Source organism: Dama dama, chromosome 13, assembly GCF_033118175.1.
Source record: "Dama dama isolate Ldn47 chromosome 13, ASM3311817v1, whole genome shotgun sequence".
NCBI lineage: Eukaryota > Metazoa > Chordata > Mammalia > Artiodactyla > Cervidae > Dama > Dama dama.
Genome location: NC_083693.1, coordinates 19,476,030 through 19,488,987, shown reverse-complemented (window position 1 = coordinate 19,488,987; position 12,958 = coordinate 19,476,030). Strand labels below are relative to the sequence as shown.

Here is a 12,958-nt window from a genome sequence, read left to right as displayed (position 1 = left end):
CCATGGGATCATAAAAAATTGGACACAATTGAGCAACTAACGCTTTCACTTGAATCAATGGCATCCTCTGTGGCTGCAGCAGGGGAAGAGATTACTGAAAGGCTTCATGACCAGAAGTAGCATTTGGTCTTTCTTCTCATACCCTGTTGACCAGAACTAGTCGTCTGGCTAAGCATAACTGCCAGGAGTCTGGAAAATATAGTCTTTTATTTTTGGAAAGCAGCAGAAAGCCGGATATTGGTGAGTGTCCGTGTTGTCTACCACATCACAAATTTAATCCCTTCAAGAAAACCAAGGACTAGCAGGGGCTGTGTCCTAGGTCACAAAATAATCCAGGGACAGAGTCAGTACTAGAACTCAGCTCTTTTGGTACCGGCTATTATTTCTGCTGTTATGTTTGCAGCAGTTAACTCCTTCCTCTGTGGGAAATAATGGCACACGGATAGGTGGCACTGGTGGTAAAGAACCTACCTGCCAACGCAGGAGACACGGGTTCTGCCGGGCTCCAGCCTCGGCAGGATCCAGGGGTACCCTCAGGATGCCCCTGGAGGAGGGAATTCCATGGACAGAGGAGCCCGGTGGATAACAGTCCATGGGGTTGCAAAGATTTAGACATGACTGAAGTGACTTAGCACATAGCGCATGTAGAGTAAATCATCAGGTGTGAATGGAGAATGATGACCTTGCTGTGATTTTTTAAATGATCCTTTTCTATCATATGCCAGGCAAAGCTTATTCTCTGGTTGTGGCTTAGAGGAGTTCCAGGCCACATCTCACTAGCAGAGAGTTTTCTTTTTCTTAAGCAAAAATGATTTTTTTTTTACACTCAAGTAGTAACAATATCCTGTATGTACTTAGACAGAAACTTCTGAAGTTATTTTCAAGTATCTTTTCTCATGTGCTTTACACATAATGTATGAGAAATAAGGAGGTTGCATGTCACTGACTTAATTTTACAGATACCCAAGGCAATGAGAATACGCATACAAGCTCACACAGCCAGTGAGTGGTGACCCTGGGACTAGAATTCAAAGCTGTGATTTTCAAAACTGGCACTGAAGCACAAGCTGGTTTGCTTCCATCCTTTCTCCTAGCATTGTGGATTTCCTGGTGTAAAATAAATAGTCAGGTTACTTTCTCCAAGCTTCAACAGCTTTTCCGTGGTAGGAAGAGGAGCATAATTTGACTCTTAACCTCGGATGCTTCTTCTAGATTCTTATGTTGAGAAAAATATAACACACCCTGACATCTGGAGGGTGTTACATTGAGGCTCAACTTATGTCTCCAATACTCTTCTGAAATACAAAGACTTTTTTTGCTCTGTTTACCTTAGTTGGGAATAATAATATAACTAAGACATGGGATTAAAAGAATGCCTCTCATATTCCATATACTATACGCATGTTTGCTGTTACTTATTACTCAATATTCTGGGATAATCAAGAGCAAAGAAGGAATATGAAACAAATGAAGTAAACTCAGCTCTACAAATTCCCTTTCTATATCTACTTTCTATTCCTTAGAAGCTTTCGAAGTACTGATAGACAGTATATGTCATATGTAGAAATTTTGTACAACTGGTACATCTCCTTGGGCTAATGGTTGCAACTAATAGAACCTTGAAACTCCAATACTTTGGCCACCTGCTGCGAAGAGCTGACTCATTTGAAAAGACCCTGATGCAGGGAAAGATTGAGGGCAAGAGGAGAAGGGGATGACAGAGGATGAGATGGTTGGATGGCATCACTGACTCAATGGACATGGGTTTGGGTGGACTCCGGGAGTTGGTGATGGACAGGGAGGCCTGGCGTGCTGTGGTTCATGGGGTCGAAAAGAGTCAGACACAACTGAGCGACTGAACTGAACTGAACTGAATAGAACATTGGGCTAATGGTTGCAACTAATAGAAATAATAATGCTTGCTTCCAGTTGCAGCTAATAGAACCAGGGTAGAAACTGGCTTGATCAAAAAAGAATATATTACCTCCAGTCATGGAAAAGAGGAGGGAAAAGCTAAGTGTGCAACTAATACCCCTAGGAAATGATTTTTTATCTTTTGATTCTGCTTTTCTTTGTGTTGACGTCATTCTCAAGTAGATTCTTTTCAAGTGGCAGCAAAGATGGCCACTAGTACCTCAAAGATTATAGTTTTGTAGTTTAGCTTTCTTTTTGTCTTGGTAGTTGCATCAAACATTTCAGGGTTAATAACCATAGGTTTGATTGAGTCTCATGCCCAGCGTTGGAAAAGTCACCATTGTTTTGATTGGTCAGGTCTCAGTTATCTGTCAACGGCACCCAGTGGGTGGAGTCAGCTCTATTTAAACCTTAAGGACTGAGATACAGAAAAGAGGTGTTATCTTAACAGAAAATCCAGCTTCTATTACATAAAGAAGGAATGGATGCTGCGCAGAGAAAAATTACAGATATCTATTCCAGTACTCAACTGTATTCTCGAGTACTCAACCAATGCAGGAGAGAAACATAGATTATTACCGCCAAGAGTGTTATTTTATGTTGAAAGCAAAGAGAGCTAGGATGCTAAGGACAGGTGGAAAAATCTGATAGATGAAATCAGATCTCAACTTACCTTCTTCTCTTTAACACTACAGTTTCCCAGATGTAATAGAAGTTTTCTTTACACATGTAATAGAAGTTGATAATAATTTTCACAATTTTTTTAATAGAAAAATATATTGGGGGGAGGGAATGTCTATAAGCTATAAAACAAAATTTTGAAAGTTTGTAAGATGTAAATCCATGGCTGATTCATGTCAATGTATGGCAAAAACCACTACAATATTGTAAAGTAATTGGCCTCCAACTAATAAAAATAAATGGAAAAAAAAAAAAAAAGTTTGTAAGTGATCAGTCTTCTTCAGGTAAATAAACTTGGAGATGCTGGTCTACGCTTTAGATAAGATAGCTTTTCAATCCCCAGGCTCCCTGTTATTCAATTGGATTTACCTTTGCTTAATTGGTAAGCAGTGCTGATCCCAAATACAACTGCCTTCAGAAGAGGAAGCTTATCTTTGATGTTCTAACTTTCTAAAAATGCCAGTTACTGGTACCCCAAGCCTGGAGTGCAGTTATGGGACAACCACTTCCTTCTACAAATCATGTCCATTTATCTCTGTGGGCAAAGTCCATCATTTTCATCTACCTGTCATATCTAGTTTTGGTGGAACTCATTTGCAACCATCATACATAAAATATTCCTTAAATACCAAGTAAAGTGATACAAATCCATCAACAGGCTATGCTTGTAAATAAACTCTATCAACTGATACTTGTATAGCACACTCCTGCTTCTTAAGTTCTTGCATGTACACCATCTCACTTGATCATCATGAGAGCTCTGGAAGGCAGGAAGGACAGATAAGAATATTACTTTTCTCCTATCAAAACTAATGAAACAGAGATGGAGTGATCTGCTCAAACTGATGACTACTGTGAGGTTTGGAGTCCAGACCTCAGGTTTTTCCCACTACATCTTGCATCTGAATTTGGGTGAAGGCTGTAGTGTTCATTGGAAGGTTCAAGAAAAAAACTCAGGAGTCAAGTGAACAAGGGTTTTAAGACTGACCGCTGATTGTTGTATGACTTTGGGCAAGTTTCTTAATCATTTAGCCTCAAATTATTCAACTGTATTGTTTTAACCATTCCATACCTCATAGGATTCTTGTGATGATTAAATAAAATATTACGTGGACAGTGCTTAGCAAAGGTTCTGTATGTAAATTCATGCTTCAATATTCCAGGTATTGTTCTCATCTTATATCTCTAAATGCTTATTTAACCTTCATTCACAAAGAGAAATAAAGATTTGACTCATTCATCTGGATTGCTCCATGCTTATGCCTCTGTTAACTGCATCTTTTAGGTAAGGCTAAAACAGGAGAGCAAATTGCCTGAATCAGTCTTTTACCTCACCATAATGACATAGTGACATAGTGACATAGTGAAGTCGCTCAATCATGTCGGACTCTTTGCGACCCCATGGACTGGAGCCTACCAGGCTCCTCCCTCCATGGAATTCTCTAGGCAAGAATACTGGAGTGGGTTGCCATTTCCTTCTCCCGGGGATCTTCCCGACCCAGGGATTGAACCCGGGTCTCCTTCATTGCAGGCAGACGCTTTACCCTCTCACCATGCTTGCATCTAATTGCTTGATCTATCTTTTTTGCCTTTCTGATCATCCATTATAAAGCCAAGTATCTGTTATTTGTACTCAACAGATTATAGGGTTAATACTATCCTGCATATTCTAGGAGATAAATATAAATTCTACAACATGATCAATTTAGACTAATGTAAACAACACTACCACCCATTGGAGTCCTGTTTTTCAGACTAAATAAACCTCAAAGAAAGTTATTTCTCCCCTTTTACTTTGTTTTGAACTTGTCCCAATTCAGGCTGCATTATAGATTTCCCCAGTGTTTGTTTTATAAAGGTAGGCCAATTATTTCCATGCAGCCCCAACATGGTTCTTCTGTAACCTGGCTTTGAGTATGATAGCCAAAACATCCATTTCTTTTGAGCAGAGCCTCATCAGCAAGTGATTTTGTCAAGTAAACGCGAAGGGAAATAGGAAGTGTGTTCCTGGAAGGGGGCAGGCTTTCCTGCTGGTCCTGATGCTTTCTTTCATCTCAAGGTGTCAGAACTGGAGCTCAGTGACGAGAGCACTGGTCCATGGCGGGGCCAACTTTCTGCCAAGGGGAGTTTCTAGTCTAATGGTGGAGGCAGAGAGTCAGCAGAAAATAAGAGGCGGTGACTAAGAGAGCAGGGCTGTGAGCATGTGGACGGGAGCATCGAGCGCAGATTTGGTGTGGGGGGGACTCTCCAGGGTGATGACATCCAAGGAGAGGGCTGGAGGAGGAGTGTGGATCAGCCATATCAGGATTTGGTGGGAGGAGGAAAGAGGCAACTATTCTGGGCCGAGGAGATGCAAGGACTGTGAGGAGTGAGCAAATCTATCAGGATTAAGGAGCTCAGAATTTAAGGAGCAAGCTGGCTTCTCTGGCAGCTCAGAGGGTAAAGCATCTGCCTGCAATGCAAAAGACCCACATTTGATCCCTGCGTCAGGAAGATCCCTCGGAGAATGGAATGGCTACCCACTCCAGTATTCTTGCCTGGAGAATTCCATGGACAGAGGAACTTGGCAAGCTACGGTCCATGGGGGTCACAAAGAGTCAGACAGGACTGAGTGACTAACACGTTCACTTTTCACACTAGCAGGAGAGAAGGCAGAAAAAAGGATAGGGACCAGAATGAGGAGAGAGTGTAACCTTGGAAACTTCCACATTCCTACACCCAACTCCACAAAGGAAGAAATGACCTCTGATGTCCCATTCTCTCCCAGAGGAAAGATAGTGCAGTCAAAGTCGCTCAGTCATATCCGCCTCTTTGCGACCCCATGCAGTCCATGGAATTCTCCAGGCCAGAATACTGCAGTGGGTAGCCTTTCCCTTCTCCATGGGATCTTCCCAACCCAGGGATCGAACCCAGGTCTCCCACATTGCAGGTGGCTTCTTTACCAGCTGAGCTACAAGGGAAGCAGGGGAAAGATGACTCCCTTTAAAACCCAGATTTTCAAGGGATTGAAAGAAAATAACACTGAGCACTCGGTGACATACCAGGCACAGTTTTAGTTACTTTAGATTATTTAAACAATCCTGTGGCACAGGCATTACTGTGGTCCCCACTTTATAGATGAGGATATTGAGACAAGGGGAGAGAAATGACCTGCCCAAGGCACTCAGCTGAAGGCTTCCTTGGGACTGAATCTGAGGGAGGCTGGCTCCAGGGAATGTCCCTTCCACAAGGAGCGCTTGTAGCAGTAAGCTGTCCCGTGAGCTGATTCAGGAATTCTTCTAGAGCTTCCAGCAGTGCCATGGCCACTCTAGAAAGCTCTCCTGAAATTCATATATGGCATTTACTCTTTCATTGTTGAAATTTTTTGTCAGGACAATGTTTTAATAAGACCTGGTTATGAAAATAATGATGTTTTTAAGCTCAACTTATAACTATTATTGCAAGTTATGGAGGTTTATCATGAAAGAACTTCCAGACACCTTTTATCTTTACTTTTGCTTTTTTTTTTTTTTTTAACATGAGTAATGAAACTAGACAGGTCACTGTCCGTTAAAGTCAGTAACATTTCCTGGTTTCCAGGAGGTGACAATGATGACTTTTCTTTGCCTTTTCAGCATGGCTACACTTTGTTGAAATTCAAGATCTGCTTTTATTATGACATATTCAGGATTTTCTTTTACTTTGCAGTTTTTAGCACAATTTCTCTCTCTCTCTTTTTTTTTTTTAGATTGTATTACACACTTTTGTCCCCAAATGAAAATGCAGGCTCCAGCCATACTTCCAACAATGCCTTTTTAGGTGTCTTGTTCAGAAGTTCATATGTGAGGATGTCAAAGTTACAATACGACTTTTAATACATGGGTTGTAGCAAAAAGTGAATTTCTAGAGAATACACTACAATTTCAAGGAAAAAAAAAAGTTTAAAAAATGGAGCAGATTGCATAAAAAAGAAGCTAATTTTAAACTGAGATGCCTTTATCCAGGGGATTTGTTATTGATATTTTACATGACAACCTCGGAATTAGCATTGCCTTGCTAACATTTCCAGTGCATGTATAACTTCTGACTAAACTATGCTCTATTGGGAAAAAGAAAGTCATGTTTGCTAACTGTTTTCAAACTTGGCAGATTTATTCTGAGAGTACTAGTCAAGCAAATCAGATTCAAAAACAAAAACATCATGTCATATATATAGTATCAGAAAAATGTTTTTATGAAAAATATTTTAGGACTATCTATAATTAGTTCCTGGAATAGTTTTTTTTTTCATTGTTTAATTTTTTGTCCCTGTCAACAAACATTTGTCATATTAGATCAGGTCATTTGAGCTTTGCATCCTATTTCGACATTTCTTCTAGGACAGGTGAGCATGGGCAAACACTCTTTAATTATCCTGATCAAGTGTGGGGGACATCTTTTTGCTGACCCCACTTGTAATCAACTGTGATCTTCTAGAAGCAGGTGAATTGATTGCTTTTATCTTCCCCAACTAGTCAGAAGAGTGGGCCATATATTATTCTACCCTTTGGAAAAATGCAACCCAGTGATTGATTTTATGACTGCTGCTGGCAGCAAATTCCTCAGAATGAATTCTACCAGGTGAAGAAGTATTTCCTCTAACTTGCTTTAAATTTCCTTAGCATTAACTTCTCCGAGTGGCCCAGTCTCTTATGGGACAATGTAATAAGGATCTATCAGTTTTACTGCCCAGCACCTATCTTTAATGCCTAAGTAAATCTCTCTTACTTTCCAGCCCTGACTCTGTAATTTTAACTTCTGAAATCTCTCATCATGAGTGAATCTACCCAGTATGCAGTTTCTTGCCCTGCTCTGGCGCTCTACCTTCCCTGAACTACTTGCCTGCAGGTGAGAAAGTGAGAAATAGAGACGATATCACAGATGGCTGTGTATGATTCTCCTCCACAATGCTGTGGCACTGTGCTCGCTCATATCTATCTTCTCTGCACACAAAAAAGGGAAATTCATGAAAGACAACAAAAAGTTGCTTTGAAAAATTTTTATCTAGTTCATATCCACAGACAGTGCAATATTCTCTTTTATAGCGTTATACACCCTGGGATTTTTTTTTTTTTAATCCTATAGAGAATGATCTATAGGGGCTTTGACACATCTTTGCTCTAATTTCTACATCCCATGCCAGGGAGAGGGGCGGTGTCAAGCTTTCTTTTTATTTAAAACACTAGGCATCTATTTCTTTAAATAAATGGAGACCTCAAGCATTAGTTACTAGTCAAATCAAATGATAATACAATGTATAACTACTCAAACTCCACATTTTTCTCTAGATTTTTGCCAGGATACACATCATCTCCACCTGCACCCCCAAATAATATTATTTCTAGTGTCTTAGTTTTGTAATGCCACTGTCAAGCTGGACTTACCTGATGACAAGAAAACTTGTGTAAGACTTTCAAACCTTAAGTGAAAAAACTGTATCGTAACATATTTTGTCATTTATTTACTGAGGTGTATATGAGAGAGACAAGATGCTTTGTGCTTGTTGAGTAAATTGGCTTTGAAATTGTATATTTAAATCATGGAGGCAAGACCTAGAAGGATCACAAAAAAAAAGTATCAAATTGGCGTACATACTGAGGCAAGGATGATTTTAATTTTTCTTTACTTAATGGCTGTTCCGTGAGGAGGAGATGAGAGAGGAAGAGGCATGACAAACCAGGAATGCCTCTGCAGTGATGCTCTTTTGCCCTTTCTCTCACATTCGTCCTTCCCTTCCTTTCTCTCTCTCTCTCTCTCTTCCTATCTTCTCTCTCTTTTATTTCCATCAAAGATTATTGAGCACCTATCATGTGTACACATGGTGCTGGGTTCTGGGATGCAACAGTAAAACAGAAATAGTCTCTGAACAGAGCAGGAAAACTGCAGTCACGAAGCATTGCATGAAGGGCCTGAGAAGTCATCGTCCAGGAATCGGGAGCATGGGTGAAGAGCCACCGTCCACGATGTGAAGACTTCCTGTGAGGAGCCGTTTTTAAACTGATGCTCAAGGGATGTGCAGAAGTGAGCCGGAAAAAGACTGAGTTTGGAAGAGAAAAGGTCATCTGTGAAACAGACGGAGCTTGTGGCAGACAGGCTGAGGGAAGTCCAGGCGGGCAGGGCGGGGAGGGCTGGGGGGAAGGGTTCCAGGGAAGAGTTCACTCCTGAGGAAGGACACCAGGGCTCAGGGGGCCAGCGGCTGCTTTGGAAACAGAAGGAAAGATGGTACCTGGGAAGCTATTTGGGGAAAAGAAGGTGTTCTTTTCCCTAAATCTCATCAAGATTAGTTTGAGCTCAAATAATTACAATAGTCTTTTGAAGTAGCTTCAGAACTTAAGAAAAGAGGACATTAGAGATTCAAGAATATACCAAACATTTATATCCATGCATCCCCCTCCCTAGATAGGGACCACAATATGGGATATGGGCAGACTAGCTGGGTGTAATGGACTTTACTCTCTCTGGAAACTAGCAGAGGTTCACTTGGTGCAGAGATTTTTTTTTTTTTTTCTTTAAAGGCACTCCTTTCGGCATCAGGCCCATACAGCTGAGAGATACCACAGAAAACACCTTTCCAGGTATGTAGTACTTTTCATTCTAACTTGCAAACCTTTTTTTTTTTGCTGGTAAAAGCCACGGCAGTCATAAAAATTAACGTTTTCGCTTTCCCACACAGGGGGAGGATCAGTCTTTTGATGAGTGGAAATTAATGATCAGAGTCAGTAGCATATTTGGATCAGTTCTAATGAGGTGGATGAGCCTATAGCCTATCATACAGGTGACGTTAAGTCAGAAAGAGAAAGACCAATATTGTATATTAACATATATATATATAAAATCTAGAAGGATGGCCCTGATGATCCAACTTGCAAGGCAGCAAAGGAGATGCAGACATAAAGGGCAGATTTTTGGACACAGTGGGGAAAGGGGAGGGTGGGATGATTTGAGGGAGCAGCACTGAAACATATACACGACCATATGCAAAACAGAGAGCCAGTGGGAATTTGCTGGGAACCCGAAGCTGGTGCTCTGTGACAACCTAGAGACGTGGGATGGGGAGGGAGGTGTAGGGGGAGGTTCAAGAGGGGAGGGAATGTGTGTACACCTGTGGCTGATTCATGTTGATGTGTGGCAGAAACCATCAAAATATTGTAATTATCCTCCAATTAAAGATAAAATATTTAAAAAATAGAGGTCAGAGTCAAGATCCCCCTGCCCATCTACACATTGGTGCAGAAAATAATTGCTCTGACTGCACCTGCAGACAAAAGGCCCAGTGCATCTCCATCCATCCATCCACGTCCCCATGACTGACAGGAGACCAAGGGCCATTCAGCTTCAAGTGGAAAAGACAGCTTTCTAGACTAGGCCTCTTTGGAGCCCAGCACAGTTCTGCCATGTGGCATTGTGACTCACTCGACATCAGGAAGGCAATTTGAGCCCCCGTCATCTTCCATATACTTTTCATGAATGAGTTCAACATCTCAGTTTACCGACCTGCTTGTCTATCTTAGTTGATCCCCTAATTTTGTTTTTGTTTGGCCTAATGAAGGCAAGTGGTTAGGAGAGATATCTAAGATACAGGTTCTAGTCTGCAAATGTAAGAATATATTCTGAAATTTGGTTGGGAGACTCAGTGTAGGGTCCTAGACCACCATTCAGTTTCTGACCTTAATATTCTTTTATATCAAAAAAATTAAAGCCAAAATTTTCATACCAAAAAAATTAAAAATTGAAGCAGAAGTTATATGCCAAATTATTAAAGAAGCATGATTCATCCATGTTCTCACTGAGGCTGACAAATACTTTAGGTACAGAGACAAGCAGAACGGGACTAGGGTCTTCATGCTTTAGGTTGAAAGTGAAGTCGCTCAGTCATGTCCGACTCTTTGTGACCCCATAGACTGTAGCCTACCAGGCTCCTCCATCCATGGCATTTTCCAGGCAAGAGTACTAGAGTGGGTTGCCATTTCCTTCTCTAGGAGATCTTCCCAACCCAGGTCTCCCACATTGTAGGCAGACACTTTACCGTCTGAGCCACCAGGGAAACTTTAGGTTGATATAGTGTTTAAACATTTGGAACCGTGTTTTTCTCAAAGGATATTTAGGGGAAAAAAACTCTTTTGCTTAGACATATTTAATGCAGGTAGTTGATATTTAAATTTTAACTTAAAAGGGATTTTAAACTGAAATTGTTTTATACTATACTAATACTAGCTATAATATCCTACTCTACTATACTTATGATTCTAATACTATACTAATGGACTTTCCTGGTGGCGCAAACGGTAAAGAATCTGCCTGCAATGCAGGAGATCCAGGTTTGATCTCTGGGTTGAGAGGATCCCCTGGAGAAGGGAACAGCAACCCACCCCAGTAGTCTTGCCTGGAGAATTCCATGGACAGAGGAGCCTGGGGGTGGGGGGCTACAGTCCATGGGGTCGCAAAGAGTCAGACAAGACTGAGCAACTAACACTTTCACTTTTCATACTAATACTATGTCTATATCTATATCTATCTATCTATATTTGGGGGAGAAGGAGGATAGGGGTCAGGATCATGTGTGTGTTAATTCAGATTCAAAAAGGCCAATCTGATATTTTGAAAGACTATGTCCAATTTCATCACTAACTGAACAGACACATTTGTGAAATACCCCTTTGTGAGGCAGGAACATTACCGTGTCCCCTGGATCCCAGAATACTCCTAGAACTTTTTCCTGAATCTTCTACAGAGAAGGAACTCAAAACACACTTGCTGAACCGAATTAAATAATGGAGCAAGCACAGCTGGTGGCATCTAAGGATGCTGAAATGCTCAGCGTGTGTCCATGCCTGAACCCTGCTCCTACTAACTTCTTTCCTGCCTATTTCCTGTTCCAGATATAAAAGTATCCATAACTGGGGTAGTTGACTCAAAATAACAATGATGACAACAACAGAGCAGTAACGACCTAGATTGAGCACTCACTATGCATCAGAGACTGTGCCATGCACTGTGATTTTCTGTGATCCTTACAGCAGCTGGAGGAGGTACGTTGCTGTGATTATTTCTGTTTCACAACCAAGAAAGCCCAGGCTTAGAGAGGAATGGCTCAGTGTCATGGGACTAGTGCAGGGTGGAACCAGAACTTCAAGTTGTTTTCTATGGTCTGATTCTTGATACCATGCTGTTAATCATTTTCCAAACTCACCAGGCCGGACCTTAAAGCACAGAAGGTTCTAGAAAATCTAGAAAGATTTCCCTGTGCCTCAGAACATCCAAAGCAAATTTAGAGTGGGAGAGCACTCCTTGGGGCCAATTCTTTCCTTCTTTCTTTGTTCTTCCTTTTTCTCATGACTCTATTAAGCTCGGCCAGGCGCTGCAAGACACTTGAGTGGGTGTGGGAGGGCCGACTGAGAAAGACTCTGCGCATTCTGATCTTCTGCCTTCTTCCTGTTCTTCCCACAGGACTGATGCGCTAAACAGACTTAATGCTTGGCTGTAGGCATCCCTGTGGAAGACTCCAGCAGACCCACATGTCCTACGGTTCAACTTTTCAAACCTACCTCTTAGTAATTCCTAAGTAGGAGTCTGAGCTCTGTTGTTATATTTCAGTTTTACAGTTTCTCTGAAATATTTTGATCCAAATATGCCCTTAGAGTCATGCTTTATTAATGCGATATGACTCATATTAGTGACTGCTTGTTCTTCAGCCATATGCCCTGACTAAGTTATCGGGTTTCATTGTTTACCCTAAGTTTAAAAAAAAATTCCATGCTCTCCGACCTCGTGACACCTAAACCCTGCTCATGCAGTTAAAACAGGAAAACTAGTTATCTGATATCATGAAGGCAAATCAGCTTGTAGAAGTCCTCAAATGTTTCCATTTCCACTGGTGTGAGGGCATTGTGGGAGCCATGGATTATTCATCAAGAAAGCACAGGAGAGAATTTCTTTTTTGTTTGTTTGTTGATTTCCAAAGTAAACCCAAGTATGAAGAGATACAGCTGCGGTGCCTTTATTTTTCATTGTTAGCACATATCATTATGTCATCCTGGAAGAACTGCCCAAAGAAATAGAAAAAACAAATTACCACGTGGATTGCTTAATGGCCCTCCTCCTGCCTGCCTGCAGAACTGTCTGAGAAAGGAACATGCACACACATTAGTCAGGCCCTCGGGGTTAGAAGGCTTCTCACCACCAGCAGTGCCAGGGTAGCCTGGGAGTCTGCAGAGCAGGCTTTGGCAGGCCACCAGAGAAAGGGCATTTCATAATCAAGAACTTACCCGAGAGGATTCTGAGCCAACAAGACAGTGTTGGGAGTCAAGGGCTAGGGAAGAATGAGCGGATTTATTCTGTGGACCAA

General features: G+C 41.4%; 1 long non-coding RNA gene across 1 annotated transcript in view; it reads left to right on the top strand.

Annotated features, from left to right (window-relative positions):
- LOC133068340 (uncharacterized) overlaps positions 1 to 12,594 on the top strand; it is a 37,344-nt gene extending 24,750 nt beyond the window's left edge. Inside the window, exons 2-4 of the long non-coding RNA XR_009695495.1 lie at positions 9,129 to 9,188; positions 11,493 to 11,642; positions 12,061 to 12,594. This is a non-coding gene — a long non-coding RNA (uncharacterized LOC133068340). The remainder of the gene's footprint in view (positions 1 to 9,128; positions 9,189 to 11,492; positions 11,643 to 12,060) is intronic.
- The last annotated feature ends 364 nt before the right edge of the window (positions 12,595 to 12,958 follow it).